Source organism: Ranitomeya imitator, chromosome 3 (assembly GCF_032444005.1).
Source record: "Ranitomeya imitator isolate aRanImi1 chromosome 3, aRanImi1.pri, whole genome shotgun sequence".
Taxonomy (NCBI): Eukaryota; Metazoa; Chordata; class Amphibia; order Anura; family Dendrobatidae; genus Ranitomeya; species Ranitomeya imitator.
This window is the reverse complement of record NC_091284.1, coordinates 246,890,105-246,917,723: the sequence shown is the minus strand read 5'-3', so window position 1 is coordinate 246,917,723 and position 27,619 is coordinate 246,890,105. Positions and strand designations below refer to the sequence as shown.

The 27,619-nt window shown below is 44.5% G+C and overlaps 1 long non-coding RNA gene across 1 annotated transcript in view; it reads right to left on the bottom strand.

Annotated features, from left to right (window-relative positions):
• Positions 1-17,532: 17,532 nt before the first annotated feature.
• LOC138672025 (uncharacterized) overlaps positions 17,533-27,619 on the bottom strand; it is a 46,930-nt gene continuing 36,843 nt past the window's right edge. Inside the window, exons 2-3 of the long non-coding RNA XR_011319536.1 lie at positions 26,876-27,049; positions 17,533-17,656 (exon numbers count right to left, since the gene is read on the bottom strand). This is a non-coding gene — a long non-coding RNA (uncharacterized lncRNA). The remainder of the gene's footprint in view (positions 17,657-26,875; positions 27,050-27,619) is intronic.

Below are 27,619 nucleotides of genomic sequence, written 5' to 3'. Positions count from 1 at the left end.
GGGCACAGCTGGCAATCTGGCAGGACAGGCAGACATGGCAGATACTCTGGTAGGACAGGTAGGAACCGGTATACAGGCAGGTGTATGGAAACCGGTAGGAACCTGTTCAGACAGGAGAGTATAGGAGAACAGGTAGGGACCTGTTCGGACAGTTGCTGAACGGAGATAGAGCAAGACAGCAAGAGCGGATGCAAGGCAGAACTACAGGAGGCGGAGCCAAGAGCATAAACATAGGAGGCGTGCCAAGAACAGAAACAAAGGAGGCGGAGCAAAGAGCAGGAGGCAGAGCCAAAAATAGAGAAGGAGGCGGAGCTAAGGCAGAAAAGAGGAGGGAGGAGCAAAGAGCAGAGAAGGTAGAGAAGGAGAAGGCGGACAGAGCCAAGAGCGGAGCCGCTGGAGGCAGAGCCAAGAGCAGAACCGCAGGAGGCAATGCCAAGAGCCAGAAGGCGGAGAGCCACAGGTTGTGGCGAGCAAAGCAGAGAAGCACAGAGCCACAGGTTGGGCCAGCAAAGCAGAGAAGCACAGAGCCACAGGTAGTAGCGAACAGAGCAGAGAGATGCAGAGCCACTGATTGTGGCATGCAGACCAAAGAGGTGCAGAGCATGGTAGTGGCAAACAGAGCAGAGAGATAATGCAGAGTTACACACAGCAGAGTGGGAATGGCAAACAAACAAAGAAGGAACAGGAATGGACATAGACCAGAGTACAGACAGGAACAGACATAGGCCAGAGTTCAGACAGGAACGGACACGGATACACAAACAGAACACGGATAAAGGCCTGTGCATTGCAGCCCTCAGAGACAGAACACGACCTGGCAGCTCAGTAGCAAATACTAACTGAGGGAAATAGTTTGCTCAGGCATCCTCTAATGGGTGAGGACACCTTAAAGGGAACCTGTCACCCCCAAAATTGATGGTGAGGTAAGCTCACAGTCATCAGGTGCTTATCTACAGCATTCTGTAATGCTGTAGATAAGCCCCCGATGTAACTTGAAAGAGGAGAAAAAGAGGTTAGATTATACTCACCCAGGGGCGGTCCCGCTGCGGTCCGGTCAAATGGGTGTCTCAGGTCCACTCCGGCGCCTCCTATCTTCATTCCATGACGTCCTCTTCTGGTCTTCATGCGCAGGCCTCTCTGACCTTTGCGGCGCCTGCGCACTGCAGTACTTTGCTCTGCCCTCAACAGGGCAAAGTACGCCTGTGCCGGAGCCGTGGCGTGAAGACCAGAAGAGGACGTCATGGAATGAAGATGGGAGGCGCTGTTCCGGACCTGAGACACCTATCGGAGCAGGACCGCCCCTGGGTGAGTATAATCTAACCCCTTTTTCTCCTCTTTCAGGTAACATCAGCGGCTTATCTACAGCATTACAGAATGCTGTAGATAAGCCCCTGATGACGGTGAGCTTACCTCACCATCGATTTTGGGGGTGACAGGTTCCCTTTAAGTATCAGAGGCCTCTAGGCAATTGACCGGGGACACCATAGGGAGGTGCACACAATCTCAATAAGAATCCGGATTTGCCAACGCCGCCCCCCCTATGCACACAGCCAGGAAGTGTACACAAAGCAAGCGGCCATGAAGAACATGGCATAGAGCCGACAGCAAACAGATCTCACAGCATGGTACAGGGTGAGTGAGTTGATGTATGAGGCAGGTGAGGGATGAAAGGCCAGCAGGGTTGTTACAGTCATTGACTGGTCGACTGATCAGATTACACAGTGTGGGTACATCTTGCTTTCGTTATTGCCTCATAGCTCTAACCCAACCATCTTCTAAAACTCAGTTCTGCATCCTCTTTCTCCTGCCACGGATTCATCTGGGTTGGGCCCAAAGGGGGGGGGGGTACTGTTAGACAACTGCCCCAGGTATCCCAGTCTCTGCTTCCTTCAACTTTGTCCATTGCTCTTTGTTGTGCTCCACGTCAGGTTTTGGCTTTATAGGTTGCACAGCATGTCTCAGTGACGTCATCTTCCTAATCCTATTTAAGATCCATTAGGACACATACCTCTGTCTTAGCATTTTATTGTCCTTTAACTTCCATTTATCTTTGCTGAATTTCACTTCATCTGTCTTACTGCTTTTGTGATTGCTGTCTGTCCATGTCCACACGGTTCCACGTGTCTTCGAGAAAGCTGCACCAAGGCTGTGTGCGCACATGGACTAGAGATTTTATGAATCCATCTCACCAGGTGAGTCTTACAGAATGGTTCCCAATGGTACAGCAGCCGCAACACTATTGCTATGGGATATGAACAATTTTTCAGTACTCGCGGTGCAACTTGCTGTCAGCCGTGAACTTGTTCAGGCTGTCCAAAACTTCTCCGCTCATACGAACGCATTGTTTCAGACTCCTACCATTTCACCACAACTAGCTCTTCAACATTTGCCACCACCTAATGCTAAGCTTGGGAGACATCTCCACATTAGCCCACTCCTGCGCATTTTAATGGCTACCCTAAGGCTTGCCAAGATTCAGTGAACCAATGCACCATACACTTTAGGCCGGTTTCACACATCAGTGGCTCCGGTACGTGAGGTGACAGTTTCCTCACGTACCGGAGCCACTGACACATGTAGACACATTCAAATCAATGCATCTGTGCAGATGTCATTGATTTTTTGCGGACCGTGTCTCCGTGTGCCAAACACGGAGACATGTCAGTGTTCGTGGGAGCGCACAGATTACACGGACCCATTAAAGTCACACGTTGTCCGTGTGCAGTCCGTGTGCCATGCAGGAGACAGCGCTACATTAAGCGCTGTCCCCCCCACTGGTGCTGAAGCCGCGATTCATATCTTCTCTGCAGCAGCATTTGCTGTAAAGAAGATATGAATAATCCTTTTTTTTTTTGTTTCTCGTGTTTAAAATAAAGGTCCATGTCAACACCCACAACCCACCCCCTGTGCGCCCGCCCGCTGTTCTTAAAATACTCACCCGGCTCCCTCGCTGGCTGGCGCTGCTTCCTGTCCTGGCCGCACCTTCTACTGTATGAGTGGTCACGTGGAGCCGCTCATTTACAGTGATGAATATGCAGCTCCACCCCTATGGGAGGTGGAGCCGCATATTCATGACTGTAATCTGCGGCCCCACGTGACCGCTCATACAGATATGAATCGCGGCTTCAGCACCAGTGGGGGGGACAGCTCTAAACCTTAGCGCTGTCTCCTGCACAGTGCGTGTGGTACCCAGTGGGCACACGGGCGGCACACGTGTGCCACAGAAATGCACGGGCACACGGATACGGATAATTCCGGTACCGATTTTTCCGGTACCGGAATTATCTGGACGTGTGGGACTGCCCTTAAGCTGTGTCCTCAGCAGTTTTTCTGACTGATCCACTTCATCTGTCCTACTACTTCTCGGATTGCTGTCTGCCCAAGTTCATCATGGTTCCATATGTTCCCAATGAAGCTGTACCAAAACCAGGGGTCTGTGTGCCCACCCAGACCAGATGCTCAGTGGATCCACCTCACTAGGTGAGCCTTACAATTCTAAAGAAGCTGTTAGGGTATGTGCACACATCAGGATTTCTTGCAGAAAATTCCTGAAGAAAACAGGACATTTTCTGCAAGAAATCCGAATGCGTTTTCTGTGCTTTTTTTACCCCTTTTTTTTTGCATTTTTTCCGGACCTTCCAAGTGCATTAAATATCAGGAAAAACGTGAAAAATTAATGAACGTGCTGCATTTTTTTACCGCAATGCGTTTTTTTCACAGAAAAAAACGCATCATGTGCACAAAAATTGCAGAATGCATTACAATTGATGGGATGCATATGTATGCATTTTTTATGCATTTTAATGAGAAAAAATGCGAAAAACGCAACGGGTGCACACAGCCTTAAAATCGCCTGACTTGAACACCATATAAAGTCTGTCATGGGAATTGAAGGTGGTTGCCAAGAATATTAGTGAGCAGCTAGAGGCTATTGCTCATAAGGAATGGGCTAAGATTTGAATACAAGGCAATAATACTAACCACTGTAAATTTTGCTGCAAAAATGCACTGAATTTATCACCGATTTTTTTCCACTGCAAACCTAATCCACACAAAACATGCTAGAAGTACAAATTTCTGTTATATTTTCACCTTTATGTTGGTTTTGGTTTCCAAATACACATAGCGCCCAACCACCTAGGAAAGCTCATAAAGTTCCATGGCTTCCATTTCTACTTATATGCTGATGACACTCAGATCTAGCTCTCTGGCACAGATGTCACCGCTCTGCCGTCCAGAATCCCAGAGTGTCTATCAGCCATATCCTCCTTCTTCTCCTCTCGCTTCCTAAAACTCAATGTGGACAAAACGGAACTCATCATCTTTCCTCCATCTCGCCTAACCCTTTTATCCAATCTATCACAATTAACAACACCACCCTTTCTGTAGAACCAGAAGTCAACTGCCTCACAGTTATTCTCGATCCTGAACCGGCCCTTCAAACCTCACATATAAACTCTTGCTACTTCCTGCTGCCTTCAAAATATTTCCAGAATCTGTCCATTTCACAACCCTGAATTTACTACAATGTTAGTACATGCCCTCATATCCTCCTCTGAGGTCCCCCTGGTAACACTCTTGCAGCTCTTCAGTCCATCATTTAATCTGCTACTTGAATAATCCAACTTTCTCCACGATAATCCTAAGCAAATCCCTTAATTGGTTAATTCCCCAACGTATTGAGTTCAAACTGCTAAAACTAACCTATAAAGCCATCCATAATCTGTCTCCTCCATATACTCCTCCGTATATCTCCAAACTAATCTCCTGATATCTTTCAACACACAACCTCTGGTCCTCCCAAGACCTCCCTCTCTCCTCCACATTTACTGTATATATTCCACACCCAATTACCTCCAAGACTTTTCCTGAGTGTCCTCCATCTTCTGGAATTATGTGCCTCAACACATCCTACTATCTGCCACAATTGGAACCTTAAGACAGAACTTGAAAACCCACATCTTCACGAAGGCTTGGAGGCTACAATGACCCTGCTGCTACCTCACCACCACTGATGCTGCCACAACCCCCTACCCTACAGTTTCCTTCCCTATCATCCTGTAGACTGTAAGCTTGCAAGGGCAGGGCCCTCTCTGTAGCAGTCTGTCATTGTTAGTTTTCTCACTGTGTTTTATATTTGTATCCAGTATGTAACTCGCTCTCATGTACAGAACCATGGAATCAATGGTGCACTAAAAATAAATAATAATAATAATAACCATCCCAGATTCAGCAGGACTGTTTCAGTTGGCATAGTTAACCCATTTTCCAGGGAGGTCAGGGTTATATTCTGACTTTCACTTACTCTATCTGTGATGTATCCTTAAGTGAAAGCTTCCCTTAACCCCTTTCTGCCATTGGACGTAATATTCCGTCCATGTGGGGTGGGCCTTAATTCCCAAGGACGGAATATTACGTCCAGCGCAATCAGCCGCGCTCACGGGGGGAGCGCGGCCGATCGCGGCCGGGTGTCAGCTGCCTATTGCAGCTGACATCCGGCACTATGTGCCAGGAGCGGTCACGGACCGCCCCCGGCACATTAACCCCCGGCACACCGCGATCAAAGATGATCGCGATGTGCCGGCGGTGCAGGGAAGCATCGCGCAGGGAGGGGGCTCCCTGCGGGCTTCCCTGAGACCCCCGCAGCAACACGATGTGATCGCGTTGCTCCGGGGGTCTCTTACCTCCTCCCTGCAGCAAGTCCCGGATCCAAGATGGCGGCGGATCCAGGTCCGTGTGCCCAAACAGGAGTTTACCCCAACATATGGGGTATCAGCGTACTCAGGACAAATTGGACAACAACCTTTGGGGTTCAATTTCTCCTGTTACCCTTGGGGAAATACAAAACTGGGGGCTAAAAAATAATTTTTGGGGGAAAAAAAGAGATTTTTTATTTTCACGGCTCTGCGTTATAAACTGTAGTGAAACACTTGGGGACTCAAAGTTCTCACAACACATCTAGATAAGTTCGTGGGGGGGTCTAGTTTCCAATATGGGGTCACTTGTGGGGGGTTTCTACTGTTTAGGTATATTAGGTGCTCTGCAAATGCAATGTGACGCCTGCAGACCATTCCATCTAAGTCTGCATTCCAAATGGCGCTCCTTCCTTTCCGAGCCCTCCCATGCGCCCAAACGCTGGTTCTCCCCCACATATAGGGTATCAGCGCACTCAGGACAAATTGCACAACAACTTTTGGGGTCCAATTTCTCCTGTTACCCTCGGGAAAATACAAAACTGGGGGCTAAAAAATTATTTTTGTGGGAAAAAAATTTTGTTTTATTTTTACGGCTCTGCATTATAAACTTCTGTGAAGCTCTTATTGGGTGAAGCTCACCACGCATCTAGATAAGTTCCTTAGGGGGTCTACTTTCCAAAATGGTGTCACTTGTGGGGGGTTTCAATGTTTAGGCACATCATTGGCTCTCCAAACGCAACATGGCGTCCCATCTCAATTCCAGTCAATTTTGCATTGAAAAGTCAAATGGCGCTCCTTCCCTTCCGAGCTCTGCCATGCGCCCAAACTGTGGTTAACCCCCACATATGGGGTATCAGCGTACTCAGGACAAATTGTACAACAACGTTTGGGGTCCATTTTCTCCTGTAACCCTTGGTAAAATAAAACAAATTGGAGCTGAAGTTAAATGTTAATTTTTATTTAAACATTCCAAAAATTCCAATAAACTTCTTGTATGTGGTTTTGAGAACCTTGAGGAGTATACTTGGGTATTTTCTATCATATAGACCCCTCAAAATGACTTCAAATGAGATGTGGTCCCTAAAATAAAATGGTGTTGTAAAAATGAGAAATTGCTGGTCAACTTGTAACCCTTATAACTCCCTAACAAAAAAAAAATTTGGTTCCAAAATTGTGCTGATGTAAAGTAGACATGTGGGAAATGTTACTTATTAAGTATTTTGTGTGACATATCTCTGTGATTTAATTGCATAAAAATTCAAAGTTGGAAAATTGCAAAATTTTCAAAATTTTTGCCAAATTTCCGTTTTTTTCACAAATAAATGCAGGTAATATCAAAGAAATTTTACCACTATCATGAAGTACAATATGTCTCGAGAAAACAATGTCAGAATCACCAGGATCCGTTGAAGCGTTCCAGAGTTATAACCTCATAAAGGGACAGTGGTCAGAATTGTAAAAATTGGCCCGGTCCATAACGTGCACACCACCCTTGGGGGTAAAGGGGTTAAAGTCATTTAAACAACTCCATCTCCTCTTTTCTTTAAGTCTGGTTTTCTAATGAATTGAACTTCAGACCTGTATCCCTGGAGGCAGCAACAAAAACCAATGAATACAAAAAGACAAAGAAGAGTGCAACATATGTCGAGGATCATCAATAAATTATAAATCTTTTTTAACCCCTTTCTGCCAGCTGATGGGATAGTACGTCAGCTGGCAGTATCCCCCGCTTTGAGGTGGGCTCCAGTGGCGAGCCCACCTCAAAACCGCGACATGTCAGCTGTTCCCAACAGCTGACATGTGCGCGCAATGGGCGCGAGCGGAATCGCAACCCGTCAAACTCTGACAGCGGCATTTAACAAGTGCTGCCGGCCACGCAGCCGGAAGTACGCGCACCGCTGACCCCATCACTTGATCGGGGGTCAGCGGTGCGTTGCCATCACAAACAGAGGTCTCCTCGAGACCTCTATGGTTCTTGATGGCAGATTGCTATGAGCGCCACCCTGTGGTCGGCACTCATATCAAGCCTGTAATTCTGCTGCATAGGGGTGATATATGCATCACCTCTATGTAGCAGAGGCGATCGCGTACTGCATGCTTCTAGCCTCCTATGGAGGCTATTGAAGCAAGCCAAAATTAAAAAAAAAAAGTGTTTAAAAATGTAAAAAACATTTTAAAAATATAAAAGTTCAAATTACCCCCTTTTCGCCCCAATCAAAATAAAACAATAACAAAAATCAAACATACCTACATATATTTGGTATCACCGAGTTCAGAATTGCACAATATATCAATAAAAAAGGGATTAACCTGATCACTAAATGGCGTAACGAGGAAAAAATTAAAAACTCCAAAATTACTTTTTTTGGTCACCGCGGCATTGCATTAAAATGCAATAACGGGCGATCAAAAGAATGTATCTGCACAAATGTGGTATAATTACAAACGTCAGCTTGGCATGCAAAAAATAAGCCCCCCCCCGGACCCGAGGTCACGAAAAATGGAGACGTTACGGGTATTGGAAAATTGCACAATTTTTTTTTTTTAGCAAACTTTGGAATTTTTTTTACCACTTCTGATAAAAGAAAACCTAGACATATTTGGTGTCTATGAACTCGTAATGACCTGGTGAATCATAATGGCAGGTCAGTTCTAGAATTGAGTGAACCTAGCAAAAAAGCCAAACAAAAGAACAGTGTGGGATCGCACTTTTTTTGCAATTTCATCGCACTTGGAATTATTTTCCCGCTTTCTGTTACATGACATGGTAAAACCAATGAAATTGTTCAAATGTACAACTCATCCCACAAAAAATAAGCATGAAAGGCATGGCCATATTGACGGAAAAATAAAAAAAGTTATGGCTCTGGGAAAAAGGGGAGCGATAAAAGAAAAAACTAAAACAGCTCCTGGGGGTAAGGGGTTAAAACATAGGACACCTAATAAAGCATTATTAAAAGCATTTAAAAGATGTGATTTAAACAAGGGTGTGTCTGTGATAAAATAGCACTTTACTGCACTGTACTACTGTACCAAATAGGAAATAACCACAAAGACAAATCTAAAAAAAAATGTATTGACAGAAGACCAAAAACAATAAGTAAAAAAATGGTGAAACAGAACAGAAGATGTGTATACCATAGAGATCAGACACTTAATAAGGGTATATAGAGATTGCACATACTAGACAGTGGCGTGTAAATGTTGTGGCACCTCTGGTCAAAATTACTGCTATTGTGAAGAGTTAGGCAAGCTAAAGATGACACATTTCTAGGCTTTTAGGAGATATATAAATATATATATATATACTAGCTGAAGAGTCCGGCGTTGCCTGGGCATAGTAAATATCTGTGGTTAGTTATAGCACCTCACTTCTCTTATTTTCCCATCACACCTCTCATTTTCCCCCTCACATCTCTCATTTTCTCCCTTATACCTCTCATCTTCCCCCTCACTCCTCTTATTTTCCCCCCTCACTCCTCTCATTCCCCCCTAACACTTGTCATTTCGACCTCACATCTGTCATTTTCCGATCACTCCAATATTTTCCCTCACTCCTCTCATTTTGGACTCACACCTTTTCATTTTCACCTCACACCCCTCATTTTCACCTCACACCTCTAATTTTCCCCTCAGTATATACATGTTTGTCATCTCCCTTATATATAGTATACACCTGTATGTCATCTCCTGTATATAGTATATACCTGTAGGTCATCTCCCCTGTAAATAGTATAAACCTGCTGTATGTCATCTCCTCCTGTATATTGTATATACCTATGTGTCATCTCCTCCTGTATATAGTATATACCTGCAGGGCCGGCTCCAGGTTTTCGAGGGCCCCGGGAGAAAGAGTCTCAGTGGGCCCCCCCCTTTAACACATACCCCGATTTATGATGCACAGATACGGCAGAGAAATGTATAGTACAATGCCAGATTTCACTTCTTACATGAGTGACAGCTATTGTAGATTCTGCAGTGTATATATACAGGAGGAAAGGTGCTGTGCAGTGTATATATACAGGAGAGGTGCTGTGCAGTGTATATATACAGGAGGAAAGGTGCTGTGCAGTGTATATATACAGGAGAGGTGCTTTTCTGTTTTGAGTTTTTCTATGAAACAAAGACTTTTCTACATAAACAACATTGTTTGGTTTTGCGGCCCTAACAGATCTGTGCTACAAAGTAACAGGCGGCTCGGGCATTAATGAGGGACCTGATGCTGAATCCTTTCCACAAACCCTAATGACCCAATTAGTGCCCCGTCATTAGAAGCTCATTAAACGCCTCCCTGTCCCGAGCAGTCATGTACAGTATGGGGGGATCCTGCAGCCCACCCCCTGACTGCTCCATACCATACACTGCCCTCTGTCGCGCTCACTATTATCCTGTGCATTTCTCCTTCATCGTTACCCCATGTTACACTTGTCACCCCCCACTACAGAGTAGCAGGGCAGCCAATGTCACCCCCTCCCGGACCCTAATGGCAGCAGGAAATGTCTGCTCCTCTATTGGGTTGGAACCTGATTTAATCAAGGAAAAATGTGGATTTGTTGCTGGTGGCTGCAGGGGAAGGGTTAAGTGATGCCATGTCCGTGGTGGGAGCAGTGGCAGCTGCTGGGACCTGGACAGAGACAACCAATGTTGCTGTGACTGCACAGTGTGACCTGGAGGAGAGAAGCTGAGACTCCAGAGCAGAAATCACCCACATGCCAGCACTGGGCAGAGTCCCTCCAGTCACCAGCCTGGGGCCACGGGGCCCCAATGTACAGCCCACAGCTCAGTTTTATCCATGGCAGCAGCTCCCCTTCCTCCTGGCATCTGGTTAACCCCATTTATGCGGGTCGGATTGTTATCTTTAAGGTTCAGCAATAACCTTCATACAGATGGGAAGGGGTTAAGCTTCTTCCTACCCCACTGGTGCAGGTTTGGTGCAGCATGCATGTATTCTGGGTGAGCTGGGCGGCTACAGGCTGCACCCCACCAGCTGCTCCTCCAGACATCACCCACATTTTTAGGCAGTGGAGAAAGACAGCAGCAGACTGAGCCACAACTGCAACCACTGCTGGATACCATAACACTCACTCAGGCACTAGTAGGACGGAGCTCCGGAATCTGATAAACTTCAGCACTGTCTGCAGCCACCCAGGGGGGAGAGCAGAGAACGTGCTCTCTCCGCCCACAATGTCACACTGGCTGCCTTCTGTTAACCCCTATGTGTGCCTGCCTGGCTGCACTGACTGAGTGAGAAGATCCTTGTGTCAGAGCTGGCACATAGGGGTTAAGAGAACGCAGCCAGCGTGACTTTGTGGGGGGAGAGAGCATGTTATCTCCTGCTCTGCTCTCCCAGCTGTATCTATGACAGCATGAGTGCCCCCCCCCCTCTCCCCAGGGCCCCGACATTTGCCCGCTGTGCCGGGTGCTGACGCCGGCCCTGTATACCTGTATGTCATCTCTTCTGTATATACTATATACCTGTATGTCATCTCCTCCTATATATAGTATATACCTGTATGTCATCTCCTGTATATAATATATACCTGTATGTCATCTCCCCTGTATATAGTATACACCTGCTGTATGTAATCTCCTTCTCTATATAGCTATGTGTCATCTCTTTTATATAGTATATACCTGTATGTCATCTCCTCCTGTATATAGTATATACATGTGTAATTTCCTCCTGTATATAGTATATACCTGTGTCATCTCCTCCTGTATATAGTATGTACCTGTATGTCATCTCCTCCTGTTTATAGTATATACCTGTGTGTCATCTCCTCCTGTATATAGTATATACCTGTGTGTCATCTGCTCCTGTATATAGTATATATCTGTGTGTCATCTCCTCCTGTATATAGTATATACGTGTGTCATCTCCCCTGTATATAGTATATACCTGTGTGTCATCTCCCCTGTATATAGTATATATGTGTGTGTCATCTCCCCTGTATATAGTATATACGTGTATCATCTCCTCCTGTATATAGTATATACCTGTGTGTCATCTCCTCCTGTATATAGTATATACCTGTGTGTCATATCCCCTGTATATAGTATATACCTGTGTGTCATCTCCCCTGTATATAGTATATACCTGTGTGTCATCTCCCCTGTATATAGTATATACCTGTGTGTCATCTCCCCTGTATATAGTATGTACCTGTATGTCATCTCCCCTGTATATAGTATATACCTGTGTGTCATCTCCCCTTTATATACAGTTGTGGCCAAAAGTATTGACACCCCTGCAATTCTGTCAGATAATATTCAGTTTCTTCCTGAAAATGATTGCAAACACAAATTCTTTGGTATTATTATCTTCATTTACTTTGTCTTAAATGAAAAAACACAAAAAGAATTGTCCTAAAGCCAAATTGGATATAATTCCACACCAAACATAAAAAAGGGGGTGGACAAAAGTATTGCCACTGTTCAAAAAATCATGTGATGCTTCTCTAATTTGTGTAATTAACAGCACCTGTAACTTACCTGTGGCACCTAACAGGTGTTGGCAATAACTAAATCACACTTGCAGCCAGTTGACATGGATTAAAGTTGACCCAACCTCTGTCCTGTGTCCTTGTGTGTACCACATTGAGCATGGAGAAAAGAAAGAAGACCAAAGAACTGTCTGAGGACTTGAGAAACCAAATTGTGAGGAAGCATGAGCAATCTCAAGGTTACAAGTCCATCTCCAAAGACCTGAATGTTCCTGTGTCTACCGTGCGCAGTGTCATCAAGAAGTTTTAAGCCCATGGCACTGTGTCTAACCTCCCTAGATGTGGACGGAAAAGAAAAATTGACAAGAGATTTCAACGCAAGATTGTGCGGATGTTGGATAAAGAACCTCGACTAACATCCAAACAAGTTCAAGCTGCCCTACAGTCCAGGGGTACAACAGTGTCAACCCATACTATCTGTCAGCGTCTGAATGAAAAGGGACTGTATGGTAGGAGACCCAGGAAGACCCCACTTCTTACCCCGAGACATAAAAAAGCCAGGCTGGAGTTTGCCGAAACTTACCTGAAAAAACCTAAAACATTTTGGAAGAATGTTCTCTGGTCAGATGAGACAAAAGTAGAGCTTTTTGGGCAAAGCCATCAACATAGAGTTTACAGGAGAAAAAAAGAGGCATTTAAAGAAAAGAACACGGTCCCTACAGTCAAACATGGCGGAGGTTCCCTGATGTTTTGGGGTTGCTTTGCTGCCTCTGGCACTGGACTGCTTGACCGTGTGCATGGCATTATGAAGTCTGAAGACTACCAACAAATTTTGCAGCATAATGTAGGGCCCAGTGTGAGAAAGCTGGATCTCCCTCAGAGGTCATGGGTCACACTGGAGACTTCTAAGGTGGCCAGCAATGAGTCCAGACCTGAATCCCATAGAACACCTGTGGAGAGATCTAAAAATGGCAGTTTAGAGAAGGCACCCTTCAAATATCAGGGACCTGGAGCAGTTTGCCAAAGAAGAATGATCTAAAATTCCAGCAGAGCATTGTAAGAAACTCATTGATAGTTACCGGAAGCGGTTGGTCGCAGTTATTTTGGCTAAAGGTTGTGCAACCAAGTATTAGGCTGAGGTTGCCAATACTTTTGTCTAGCCCATTTTTGGAGTTTTGTGTGAAATGATCAAAGTTTTGCTTTTTGCTTCATTCTCTTTTGTGTTTTTTCATTTAAGACAAATTAAATGAAGATAATAATAACAAAGAATTTCTGTTTGCAATCATTTTCAGGAAGAAACTGAGTATTATCTGACAGAATTGCAGGGGTGTCAATACTTTTGGCCACAACTGTAGTATATGTGTGTGTCATCTCCTCCTGTACATAGTATATACCTGTGTGTCATCTCCTCCTATATATAGTATATATCTGTATGTTATCTCCTGTATTAGACTGCGTTCACACGTTATTTGGTCAGTATTTTTACCTCAGTATTTGTAAGCTAAATTGGCAGCCTGATAAATCCCCAGCCAACAGGAAGCCCTCCCCCCTGGCAATATATATTAGCTCACACATACACATAATAGACAGGTCATGTGACTGACAGCTGCCGTATTTCCTATATGGTACATTTGTTGCTATTGTAGTTTGTCGGCTTATTAATCAGATTTTTATTTTTGAAGGATAATACCAGACTTGTGTGTGTTTTAAGACGAGTTTCATGTGTCAAGTTGTGTGTGTTGAGTTGCATGTGGCAACATGCATGTAGCGACTTTTGTGAGATGAGTTTTGTGTGGCAACATGCGTGTAGCAACTTTTTGTGTCGAATTGCATGTGACAGGTTAGTGTAGCAAGTTGTGTGCAGCAAGTTTTGCGCATGGCGAGTTTTGTGCGTGGCGAGTTTTATGTGTGGTGCGTTTTGAGTATGTGCAAGTTTTGTGTGAGGCAACTTTTGCATGTGTTGCAACTTTTGTGCATGTGGCAATTTTTCCGCGTGTGCAAATTTTGCATGTGGCGAGTTTTCCATGAGGTGAGTTTTGCACGTGTGGCGAGTTTTGCGTGAGCCTAGTTTTGCATGTGGCGAGTTTTGCGCATGGCGAGTTTTGAGCAGCGACTTTTGTGTTTCGACTTTTATGTGGCGAGGTTGGTGTATGTGTGGTGAAATGTGTGCTGAGGGTGGTATATTTGTTCAAGCACGTGGTAGTGTGTGGCACATTTTGTGTGTGTGTTCATATCCCCGTGTGTGGTGAGTATCCCATGTCGGGGCCCCACCTTAGCAACTGTACGGTATATACTCTTTGGCGCCATTGCTCTCACTCTTTAAGTGCCCCTTGTTCAAATCTGGCAGCTGTCAATTTGCCTCCAACCCTTTTCCTTTCACTTTTTCCCTATTATGTAGATAGGGGTAAAATTGTTTGGTGAATTGGAACGCGCGGGGTTAAAATTTCGCCTCACAACATAGCCTATGATGCTCTCGGGGTCCAGACATGTGACCGTGCAAAATTTTGTGGCTGTAGCTGCGACAGTGCAGATGCCAATCCCGGACATACACACATACACACAAACATTCAGCTTAATATAATATATATATATATATATATATATATATATATATACTATGTAATTGTCTAAGGGTCACTTCCGTCTTTCTGTCTGTCTGTCTTTCTGTCTGTCACGGAAATCTCAAGTCGCTGATTGGTCGCGGCAAAACAATCAGGACCAATCAGCGACGGGCACAGTCCGGCGGCAAAATGGCCGCTCCTTCCTCCCCACAGTCAGTGCTCGCTCCATAATCCCCTCCAGTCAGCACTCACACAGGGTTAATGGCAGCTTTAACAGACCGCGTTATGTCGCGGTGTAACGCACTCGGTTAACGCTGCTATTAACACTGTGTGACCAACTTTTTACTATTGATGCTGCCTATGCAGCATCAATAGTAAAAAGATCTAATGTTAAAAATAATAAAAAAATAAAAAATAGTTATATACTCACACTCCGTCGGCCCCTCAGATCCAGAACAGGCCTTTCCCGCTCCTCGCGACGCCCCGGTGACCGCTCCATGCATTGCGGTCTCGCGAGATGATGACGTAGCGGTCTCATGAGACCGCTACGTCATCATCTCGCGAGACCGCAATGCACTCTTGGGACCGGAGCGCGCGAGGAGCATCGGTAAACACTTCACCCTGATCCGGGGGCCAACGGAAGGTGAGTATATCACTATTTTTTATTTTAATTCTTTTTTTTTAACAGGGATATGATGCCCACATTGCTATTTACTATGTGGGCTGTGCAATATACTATGTGGGCTGTGCAATATACTATGTGGCTGTGCAATATACTATGTGGCTGTGCTATATACTATGGGGCTGTGCTATATACTCTGTGGGCTGTGCTATATACTATGGAGCTGTGCAATATACTACACGGGCTGTGCTAAATACTATGTGGCTGTGCAATATACTACGTGGCTGTGTTATACACTACATGGGCTGTTATATACTATGTGGGCTGTGCTATATACTACATAGGCTGTGCAATATACTATGTGGGCTGTGCAATATACTGCGTGGCTGTGCAATATACTACGTGGCTGTGCTATATACTACGTGGCTGTGCTATATACTACGTGGGCTGTGCTATATACTACGTGGCTGTGTTATATACTACATGGGCTGTTATATACTACGTGGGCTGTGCTATATACTACGTGGGCTGTGCTATATACTATGTGGGCTGTGTTATACACTACGTGAGCTGTGCTATATACTACGTGGGCTGTGCTATATACTACATGGGCTGTGTTATACACTACGTGGGCTGTTATATACTACGTGGGCTGTGTTATATACTGTGTGTGTGGGCTGTTATATACTACGTGAGCTGTGTTATATGCTATGTGGACTGTTATACACTCCATGGGCTGTGCTATATACTCCGTGGGCTGTGTTATATACTACATGGCTGTGCTATATACTCCGTGGGCTGTGCTATATACTCCGTGGGCTGTGCAATATACTACGTGGCTGTGCTATATACTACGTGGCTGAGCGATATACTACGTGGCTGTGCTATATACTACGTGGCCGGCTGCGAACAATCAGCGACAGACACAGTCCGGACGCGAATTGGCATGGGATTTGAACCACGCTTCGCTAATTGGTCGCGATTGGCCGAATCCTGTGTATTCAATGTATTATTCTAAAATCTTCATAAATAAACTACATACATATTCTAGAATACCCGATGCATTAGAATCGGGCTATAATCTAGTATATATATGGAGGCAGCACTCCATGGTATTCAAAGTGAAAAAGTGGTAAAGTTTATTCAGACCCACATGTCTGGGCAACGTTTCGGCTCACACTACGCCTTTCTCAAGCAGTGGGTGTTACAAACAAGTGTGCTTTTATAGACATAATGAACATTCATTGAATATTCATTATCATATGGTAAAGTGAATCAGGAAAACATATCATGAAATATATACAAATCCATTGTCATTCATGTGACACCATTTCATATATAGTGTCAAAAAAGTGCTTATGTGCTAAAGTGTCATTTATATTTATATTAAAATTAATTCTATACCCATTTCTTATATGTATTACCATCATGCATCAAACGAGGCTTAATCACACTATTATATTTAGTGCAGCTGTGTAACAAAAATATATATGTCCTACCCCATGGGATCATGCTGTTCCACATGGAGAATGCCATTCACGCTGTTTCAGCGCATCACTACCTTGTCATAGGCTGTCGGCCAATCCTATGGAGTGTGTGGCACCTCCGACTCGCGCTTGCACACTTCCATACTACTGACATCTTGGCGCCATCTTAGATGTGGCATAATGAAATAATCCAAGCTTATGTTGCAGAGAAATCCATCTGAATCTCAGAGGGCAGCGCTTTCAATTCACAGCGCATCTCTAGAGCACGTAAAGCTGCCTTAACCCTATTTCTGATGGAAAACTTAGAATCCCCATTTCTTATATAGATATTGTCACTTCTCTGATTAGCAACTACTGTTTTGTTTTTGTTTTTTTTAAAAAAAAGGCAATTATATTACACTTTTAGCTATGTTTCAAGTTGCTATTTTACAGAGGTGAACATAATAGGAATGTGGGTGCTTTGAGGGTTTTTAAAGGTATTTTAACCTACCCTGGTGGACCGGACGGCACCCTGTCCGGGCTACCTCCAGTCACCAAATAGCACCTTAGGGAAACACATGATCTTTCCAGACCATGATGTCTCAACCCCGGTATCTATATGGGTAAGTATATCTACTCCCTAGCATCCATTTTTATTCAATAAGAAAAAAATTTTGTAACAAAAAAATAATAAAAAGCACATGCATCCTTTATCGTCATATATTATTGGCTGACAGTCCTACACATTGTAATGACATGCAAAAAAAAAAAAACATAAGAAAACAAATATCTTCCGTCATCCATATGGTTATACTTTATCCCAGGTGAGTATAAGGTGTCAAGTGACTTGCGACAATGGGTGATGTATCTATAAAGAATAAAAAACAGATAAGTTAAAATTAGGATATATTTACAAATATTTCTAAAAGAAACATATCCTGAATAATCTGAGGCCCAAACAATACGGATTATGAGAAAACCAATACAAAAAGAGACTATATTTAAGCAATAGAATGAATCTTAAAATCCATATTCAACCCCTTTGGTTTAAGAGGGTTTAGCTCATATATCCACTTAAGTTCCTGTTTTTTCAAGAAGCACACTCTAATGCCCCCTCTCCTTTGAACCGGGATTGTATCAATTATTCTAAATCTAAGTTCTTTTTCCGTGTGTTTCTGTTCAACAAAATGTTTGGAGACTGGAAGGTCTAACCTCTATTTCCTAATGGTATGCCTGTGATTATATATTCGTTTTGAAATCACACGTTTTCTCACCAATATACCATAAATTACAGGGACATTGAAGGAGATTTACAACGTGATCAGAATTACATATTGAATATTGTTTAATTGTGTAAACCTTATGAGTATCAGGTTTTCAAATGTTGACCCCTTTATCATAAGTGCATAATTTACACATGACAAGGATGGAGAACAACCTTTTTTCTCTACCTCCGTTAATGAGGTTTGGCAAACTTTTTTCAAAGGGCCAATATCTGATTTAATCAAATTATCTCTAATATTACTATTCTTCCTGTAGGAAAAAAGCGGCGACTCTCCAAATCCTTCTACTCCAGGTAGACATCTCATTAACACCCCAAATGTTTTTAATAATATTTGCTATGTCCCTACTTTTCTTTGTGTAAGTCGTTACTAAGGGGATTAGGGTCAATATTTTCTTCTTTGATCTAGTTTTTAATAACTCTATCCTTTCACATCCTAAAACTTCTTTCTTAGTTACATTCAGTAATTCTTTAGGATATCCTCTCTGCAAAAACTTTCCTACTAGAGAATCCATGACCCCTTCTACCTCGCCTGCCTCTTTCACAATTCATCACACTCTCATTAATTGACTTAGAGGTATTGATCTCACCATATTGCGTGGATGTTGACTATCATACAGTATATATATACAGTTATATGAAAAAGTTTGGGCACCCCTATTAATCTTAAGCTTAATGTTTTATAAAAATTGTTTTTTTGCAACAGCTATTTTAGTTTCATATATCTAATAACTGTTGGACACAGTAATGTTTCTGCCTTGAAATGAGGTTTATTGTACTAACAGAAAATGTGCAATCTGCATTCAAACAAAATTTGATGTAGTCCAAACGGCATCCGGGTATACTGAAAGCACCTGTCAGGTGTAGAGAAAGCCGTCTTCTCCTTGGCGAATTCTTGGAGAAATTGCCAGTACCCTTTCGTAAGGTCCACGGTGGTGATGTATCTGGCTGGCCCTAGCCTGTCAATACGCTCATCGACCCGGAGCATCGGATACACGTTGAACTTGGGCACCTCATTGAGCTTCCTGTAATCGTCACAGAAGCACCACTCCCCATCTGGCTTCGACACCAGCACAATAGGGCTGGACCAGCTGCTTTTTGACTCCTCAATGTTGCCCAGGCTCAACATTCTCTTCACCTCCTTGGAGATGACCTCACTGCGATCTTCAAAAATCCAATACTGCCTTTGGTTCACCCTCACATGCGGTTCAGTCAGGATTTCATGCTCCACAACCTGCGTACATCCTGGTAACTCCAAAAACAGGTCTCTGTTCTGCTGAAGCTGCTCATGGTACTGTTGTTTCTGGGCCAGCGACAGTGTCTCTGCCACTGTGACATCCTCTACCTTGGCTTCAGGATGGGCCCCTAGGCACGTTGCTTCTACCAGATCCCTGTCTCGCCACGGTTTCAGTAGGTTAATGTGATACACACAGTATGGTTTTCTTCTCACTGGTTGGTGGACCTTGTTGTTGACATCATTCAACTTTTCGACAACCTCGTATTGGCCAGGAATTTACTTTCAATGGTGGGGATCAAAAAGAACACCTGGTTTTCAAGGCAAAACTTTCTCAGTTTTGCTGTCCAATTATAGACCCTTGCCTTGGCCTCTTGTGCTTGGAGGAGACTCTACCTCACAATCAGCATCACACTCGCGATCCTATCCTGCATCTGGGTCACATGTTCAATAACACTTTGGTGGGGTGTTACCTCCTCGTCTCAGGTCTCCTTTGCAATGGCCAGAAGACCCCAAAGGTGCCGCCCGTATCAGAGCTTGAATGGTGAAAACCCTGTAGAGACCTGTGGGACTTCTCTAATAGAGAATAGTAGGTATGGCAGGAGGCAATCCTAATCTCGGCGATCCTTCTCCACGACCTTTTTTAACATAAATTTCAAGGTCTTATTGAATCTCTCTAACCCCAGGCTGCCTTCTGCGCATGGTACACCGATGTCCTAAGTTGGGTAATTTGGAGGGCCTTGCACAACTCCCTCATTATCTTGGACATGAATGGTGTGTGGTGTCAGGATGTCATCCCTCAGCTGCAGGTCGAGTCTCCGCTGCGAAGGGAGACCGGCACCTTTCACGCAGCTCCACTGGTACTACTTACCCTGTCCGTGGCTCCAGACGATCAGCGGCTCCTTTCTCTGCTAAGAACCTGCATGCTCTTGGCAAGTGTCCTGGAAATGCTCTTAGGAGGTGCGCCCCGCTTCCTGCACATACTTAAAACAGCAGAGCACCTGTTCTCTATTAAGGCTCTCTGTGCTATGATTGTTGTGAATTCTGCTTTTGGGCTCCCTCCGGTGGTTGTAGGTGGTAATGCAGTTGTCCCTGGGCTGCAGTTCTGGTCAGGTGTATCTGCTGATTGCAATTCTGACTGGGGTATTTAGGTTTGCAAGATTCATTAGTCCTTTCCAGTTGTCAATGGTTCTTGGGAGGTGTTGGACCTCTGTCTGGTTTCTCCTGCTTAGCTGCCTATCCTTTGGGGTTCTGCTCTGAGGCAAGATAGTATTCCTATTTCCATCTATAGGGGTATTTAGTCCTCCGGCTGTGATGAGGTGTCTAGGGTTTGTTATGCACACCCCACGGCTACTTCTAGTTGCGGTGTTAGATCAGGATTTGCGGTCAGTACAGTTACCACCTACTCCAGTGAAAGTTATTCATGCGGCTCCAAGGTCACCGGATCATAACAGTACAACTGGCCCATAATGAGTTAAATGCATCTCAGAAGAAGGGAAGAAAGGTGTTGAGCCATTTTTTTTTCTCTGCAGTCTGCTTTGTCTTCTCTTCCCTCTTTATCTCTGGGAGGCTGAGGAGTCTTGTGCGAGCATGGATGTTCAGGAATTAGCTTCTCATGTAGACCAGCTTGCTGCTAGGGTACAGGGTATTTCTGATTATATTGTTCAGACTCCTGTTTTAGAACCGAAGATTCCTACTCCTGCTTTGTTTTTTGGTGACAGGTCCAAATTTTTGAGTTTTAAAAACAACTGTAAACTTACATTAAGCAAAGCCGGATTCCCAGATTCCAGGGAAAACGCCCAATCCTGCGGATCGCCACGCAGCAGGGAGATGACGATTTTAACCTGCTGAATGGAATCACCGGAGGATCGAGGTCTCAGAGCAAAAAACACCAAAGGATAGGCAGCTAAGCAGGAGAAACCAGACAGAGGTCCAACACCTCCCAAGAACCATTGACTACTGGCAAGGACTAATGAATCCTGCAAACCTAAACACCCCAGTCAGAATTGCAATCAGCAGATACACCTGACCAGAACTGCAGCCCAAGGACAACTGCATTACCACCTACAACCACCGGAGGGAGCCCAAAAGCAGAATTCACAACAGTTAGCTCCCTCAAGCCAATGTCGCCACTCCTCAAACGCCCACTTCATAGCCAACAACTCCCGATTGCCGACATCATAATTGCGTTCAGCAGGCGAAAACTTACGGGAAAAGAAGGCACACGGTTTCATTAAGAAACCAACAGGATCCCTCTGAGACAAAACGGCCCCTGCCCCAATCTCAGAAACGTCAACCTCAACCTGAAACGGAAGAGAAACATCCGGTTGGTGCAACACCGGAGCAGAAGTAAATCAACGTTTAAGCTTCTGAAAGGCACAGACAGCCGCAGAGGACCAATTCGCCACATCAGCGCCTTTCTTTGTCAAATCGGTCAAGGGTTTAACCACGCTGGAAAAATTAGCAATGAAACGGCGATAAAAATTTGCAAAACCCAAAAATTTCTGAAGGCTCTTCACGGATGTAGGCTGAATCCAATCATGAATGGCCTGAACCTTAACCGGATCCATCTCTATAGACGAGGGAGAAAAAATGAAGCCCAAAAAATAAACCTTCTGCACCCCAAAGAGACACTTAGACCCTTTCACAAATAGGGCATTGTTACGAAGGATCTGAAATACCATCCTGACCTGTTCCACATGAGACTCCCAATCATCGGAAAAATTCAAAATATCGTCCAAATATACAATCAAGAACTTATCAATATAAGTCCGGAAGATATGCATGAAGGACTGAAAAACAGATGGAGCATTAGTGAGCCCGTTGTTCACTCTGTTGATCCTCCGGTCCCTGTGTTGGTTGATGGGGAGTTGGAATATGTTGTTGAGAAGATTTTGGATTCCCGTTTTTCGAGGCGGAGGCTTCAGTACCTTGTCAAATGGAAGGGTTATGGCCAGGAGGATAATTCTTGGGTTTTTGCCTCTGATGTCCATGCCGCTGATTTGGTTCGTGCCTTTCATCTGGCTCATCCTGATCGGCCTGGGGGCTCTGGTGAGGGTTCGGTGACCCCTTCTCAAGGGGGGGTACTGTTGTGAATTCTGCTTTTGGGCTCCCTCCGGTGGTTGTAGGTGGTAATGCAGTTGTCCCTTGGCTGCAGTTCTGGTCAGGTGTATCTGCTGATTGCAATTCTGACTGGGGTATTTAGGTTTGCAGGATTCATTAGTCCTTGCCAGTTGTCAATGGTTCTTAGGAGGTGTTGGACCTCTGTCTGGTTTCTCCTGCTTAGCTGCCTATCCTTTGGGGTTCTGCTCTGAGGCAAGATAGTATTCCTATTTCCATCTATAGGGGTATTTAGTCCTCTGACTGTGACGAGGTGTCTAGGGTTTGTTAGGCACACCCCACGGCTACTTCTAGTTGCGGTGTTAGATCAGGATTTGCGGTCAGTACAGTTACCACCTACTCCAGTGAAAGTTATTCATGCGGCTCCAAGGTCACCGGATCATAACATATGATGCTCTGTGCATAAAAGGCATCCTCCCATTATGGGAGGTGCCTGGGCAATGTGTTCATTCTGTTGTTTGTGGCCTTCTGCTCAGGCCACACTCTGCTGTGCTCTGCAAACTGTAGTTTATTACTTTTGGTTTTCTAATTCCTCTGTCTCCTCAGAATCCTCCATTGGCCGTTCCCTATTCTGGATCCTTCTGGACTTTCCGGTTTCCACTCCAGGCTGACTAAGCTGCTCCTCACGGAACCATCCAGATATTGCTGTCGGCTGGATCAGCCTTTCCAAGACTACACAGAGCTTCCAGGATTCTCTCCATTGACAGAGCCTGAATTCCACCATCTTGTTAATACGGTCTGTATGGGTCGTCCCTCTGGTGCGGGTACTGCGGCATTTAGGCCATCTGGTGTTGTTACGGGGGAATCCCTGTATAGGGGTACACCTTGCTCGGTGCTCCACAACGTGGTTCAGTGTTGTAGTCCAGAGGGTTCTTCTCTCGGGCACCTCTTTCTGTTTGTTAAAGCTTCATTTAAATAAATACCTTTGCTTTTTGGAAGCACATTCTCCTGTCTCTTGTGTACTGGGTATACAGCTACCACTGCTCCATCAGTGGTCTAGTGAGTCCACTATATTTCCCCACACCCTGTGGGCGTATCACAGGATTTCCTTTTGCAGGCCCATCCAGGAGAAAGTATATACTAGCTCCCATGCTATACTCCAGGTGGAGGAGTTTCTCAGTGGTACCGCCTCCTTTTAGCTCAGAGTAGTCTATTACCACCAGGATGTATTGATGACCCCTGGCGGACTTAACTAATGACCCAACCAGGTTCATGGCAATACAGTCAAATGGGACTTTGATATGGGTAACGGAACAAGAGGACTGTGGAAGTGGGATGCGGAGGCAATTAGCTGACAGGTAAGGCAGGACCGGCAGAAATTAACAATGTCCCTGTGACACAGAGGTCAATAGAACCTCTGAAGGATTCGCTCTTGGGTTTTATCTACGCCTAGATTTCCCCCAAGACATGAGCATGCGCCAGATCTAGTACCCTATGTCCATAGGGTCCTGGAAATAACAGCTGCTCTAATACATCCCCTTGCTGTTTAGTGACCATTTAGCAATCTCTCATTGACTGCAAAGTAAGGGAACCTGATGTCGGCCCACTGCTCTTGGGCAACATCATTTATCACAGTCACATTTTCAAGTGCACTTTTTAAAGTTAAATCCTGCTTTTTAGCAGTCCCAAAATTCCTGCCAGAAACCCCCAGTTCAGATATTCTGGCCTCACTGGTCACATCTTGTCCTCTTCACCAGCCAGGACACATAAGAGGAACTCTTCCATCTCCGACTGCAATGGGGCTTCATCAGGGTTGAGCTGGCTCCTGTCTGAGTCCCTTGGTATCCCAGCCTTCCCCCACAAGTCTCAGAAAAGGCTGATGTCCAGCCCGATTATCACGAGGTGCAGCAAACCTTCAACTACCCTGACTTCATGGGCCTCAGTACCCTGGCTTATTTTGATCAACACTCTGGCAACCTGATAGTTTTTGGCGTCCCCGTGGATACAGCGGATACCCATGTGTTTCCCTGGGATTAACTGGTGGGGGAGTGTGGCCCTTATCAGGGTCACCAAGCTCCCTGAGTCTAAGAGTCCTCCTGACACCAGCACCCCATTTATTGACACAGGAGGTGCCTGTGGCCCCTCACCAGGCTTATAGTCTACACTGCAGGCAAGATATGCATAGTAAGAGCAGCTCCCTAGGCTGCAGTCTAGCTCTTCGGAGGACAAGGGAGAATGGGTGGCTATATGTCCAGGATGGTGACATCTCCAGAAAAGCAATTCTTTACCCTTGGCCTTTGACAACACCTCAGTGACCCCTTGGATCTAGGACTCCCCTCAGGGGTGGCTCTACTACCTCTCTTTTGGGGCTCAGGTTCCCGTAGGGTACCCCAGTATGGAGATGCACCGCCCCTGCTCTGGAAGTAGCATAAACACAGTCAAAAATGACTCCACATTATCACCCAGGGTCATTTTTTGCATGGCTCAATTTACCGACTTCTGGACGTACGTGTCATCACCTGGACTTGGGGCAGGAGCTGCTAGCCTTCCATGAACTGCCACTATAAGAAAGTCAATCTGCTGCTTGTGTTGCTGCTGTATTTGCTGCTAAGCAACTTACTGGTTTCTTGTTTCGCCATCTACTGCTGCTGTAATTGCTGCTGGTGCTGTTGCTGCTGTGCTTGTAGCTGATGTTTATGCAGGTCCTCCATCTTGCCTAATGTCGTATACTGGCTTGTGGCCTTCACACTTGGTGCTGAAAATGCTGCCTGCATTTCTAACACCACCTGTGGTAGAACTGTAAGGAGGAGGACCGGGCTGCAGGTACCTTTCCTGTGCCGGGTCAGGGCTGTCTCCTCTGTTTTCCGGGGGAAAGAATAAGAGACCGGGCACATTGCTTGATTTGGAAGCAGGGGGCATAGCTAAGCCACAGCGTGCGTGGAAGCAGTCAGTCTTGGTGAGAACATGCAGCAAGCGGCAGGGGAAGGAGACTGCTTCATCTTCTGAGCACCGGTGTTGCGTAGGGCCTTGTGCAAAAGCTCCTGCTGTCACTTGCGAGATCGTTGAGAAGAAGGGTGCACCAGCACTGTGAGCACAGTGGGTGTACAGAATAGAGGAGGCCGGATACCGGAGAAATATCTGCGGCCCCAGCAATTCATGAACTAGGGGCTCAGCGGAAGGCAACAGACATCGAATGCTGCCGCCAAAAGACGAACTGTCATGTGAAGGATTCACCTCTGGACAACCTTTCAGTCGTGGCTGACGTTGCAATTCCCTGCGGGATCACCTGCCGTGGAGGGATACCAAGGACACGATAAGTTCTCTAAAAAGACTGTACTCATTCTGCACTTATTGTCCTGCATATTTTTCCCTTAATCCTTTGTCTCCTTGTGAGGAGTTAATCCCTTGTTAAATTAAACTGTTTAATTTGTTATCCCTTGCTCTGCCTTCTGTCTGTCACTCCATTCAACAACCTGCTTACAGATTGGCTCACTCAGCTGGACACAGAGGCAGAAATGGAACACTGTCTCTTTAAATACATGCTTGGTTTAATAAAGGCAGCATAAACCAAGCTGGAATAAAGTAAACACATCCCACTGGGCAAAACCGCAAAGCAAAACAGTCCTTCTCTTAGAGGGGATCAGCCCACTCATGGTTAGCAACGTCCAAGGTTCAGGTTCTTCAACAAACCACATGGGCACAAACACAGTGTGCTGCCTTATTTATTTGACTGTGTACGAGTTGGTGACTCTAGGTTCAGCACCTGTTCACACTTGATCTATGTTTGGATGTGACGGTCAGTTTTTTGAAATTTGTATTCACTAGCCTTCTGACCGAGCACTCCACCTCCTAGCCACAGGTGTTTTAATTGCAGCAGGTCCATTACCCCTCCACAGAGAGAGAGAAATTTAGTCTAAGAAGAGGTTTCACAGGTACCCATTCACATGGAGACGTTTATTCTCAGCGAGGAAAGGAAAGTGTAGGACCTGGTATAAGAGAGATGCCCTAAGGTGGCTACCAGGTACACATGAATTGGCCATTTTTATGCGCTAAACGCTCTCATTTTTTCATATTTCTAGTGCAGTAATGCAGTTTATCTTTCATGTTTCATGTTTGCATGTTTTAGCGCTACAGTGTGCTGCCTTATTTATTTGACTGATCACATGACTGTGACATCACACAAGTCCTGTCAGCACACGGTGGTGCAGGCTCTGTAGGTGGAGATAAGGTGGGCATCCTCCCTCCCACTCTATGGATGTGCACATAAAAGCCAGCCCATTATGTAACTTGGCTTAACCGCACAAAAGACTAAATGTACAGGAGGAAAAACTCTTTTTATATCACTGACTCCATTAGATGTAGTGAAACATATCTACCCTCCAATACTTTACCAGTGACTTTGTCACAAAGGATGTATAGAGATTAAACCATATATAGGCTGAATATCACAGATGTTATTGATAATTGTGTCATATATCTCATACTGTATATTCCACGTTACGTTACCTTACCTTGGCACTTCAATGTAGTGATATTTTCCTGTGGTGAATGTTCAATAAACTTAAAATCTTTTTTACTTGCAAATTGAAGCATAAAATCCCTTTTTTTGAGTGCCGCTTCTTCTCTCACCTGCATATCCCATGTGCATTGTATAAATCTCTATTTACCAGTGCATTTCTATGTACCTGCAGTCAAGAGATCAGATATTTGTTTTTCTTGCAATTAAATTACTACTAAATAATGAAAACCAATTACAATAATGACATTTTTAATTAACTTGATTTAAACAAACATCACAAATCAGTATATAATATGTACTTGGTAACAACCTGTTCAAGAACAGATTATTTGGTGATTGGTAAATGGTAAATGGCGCAAAAAATTGACATGATTGTTTTTCTCCATTAAATCCATAACAAAAATAATCTTATGCCATGCTCACATGTAGCTTTAAAGCTGCATATTTCTGATGCTTTTTATCTGCACATTTTCTAAACAATATAAATTTTCTTCAATTATTGCATTTTTGCAGCATTTTTTATGCCTTTTTCCCTTTTTTTGGTGAATTTTCGGTGCATTTGGGGCAGCGTTTTTAATGTCTTTTTTTTAAAGTACAAAAAATCTTTGATTTTGCACTTAAAAATGCAACTACATTTTTTTTACATTTGTTTTTTTCCAGGCTTTCCATAGAAACCTATAGTGAAAAAAGCACCAAATACTTCACAAGTATTTTTAAATGCAAAATGGTCTGAAGT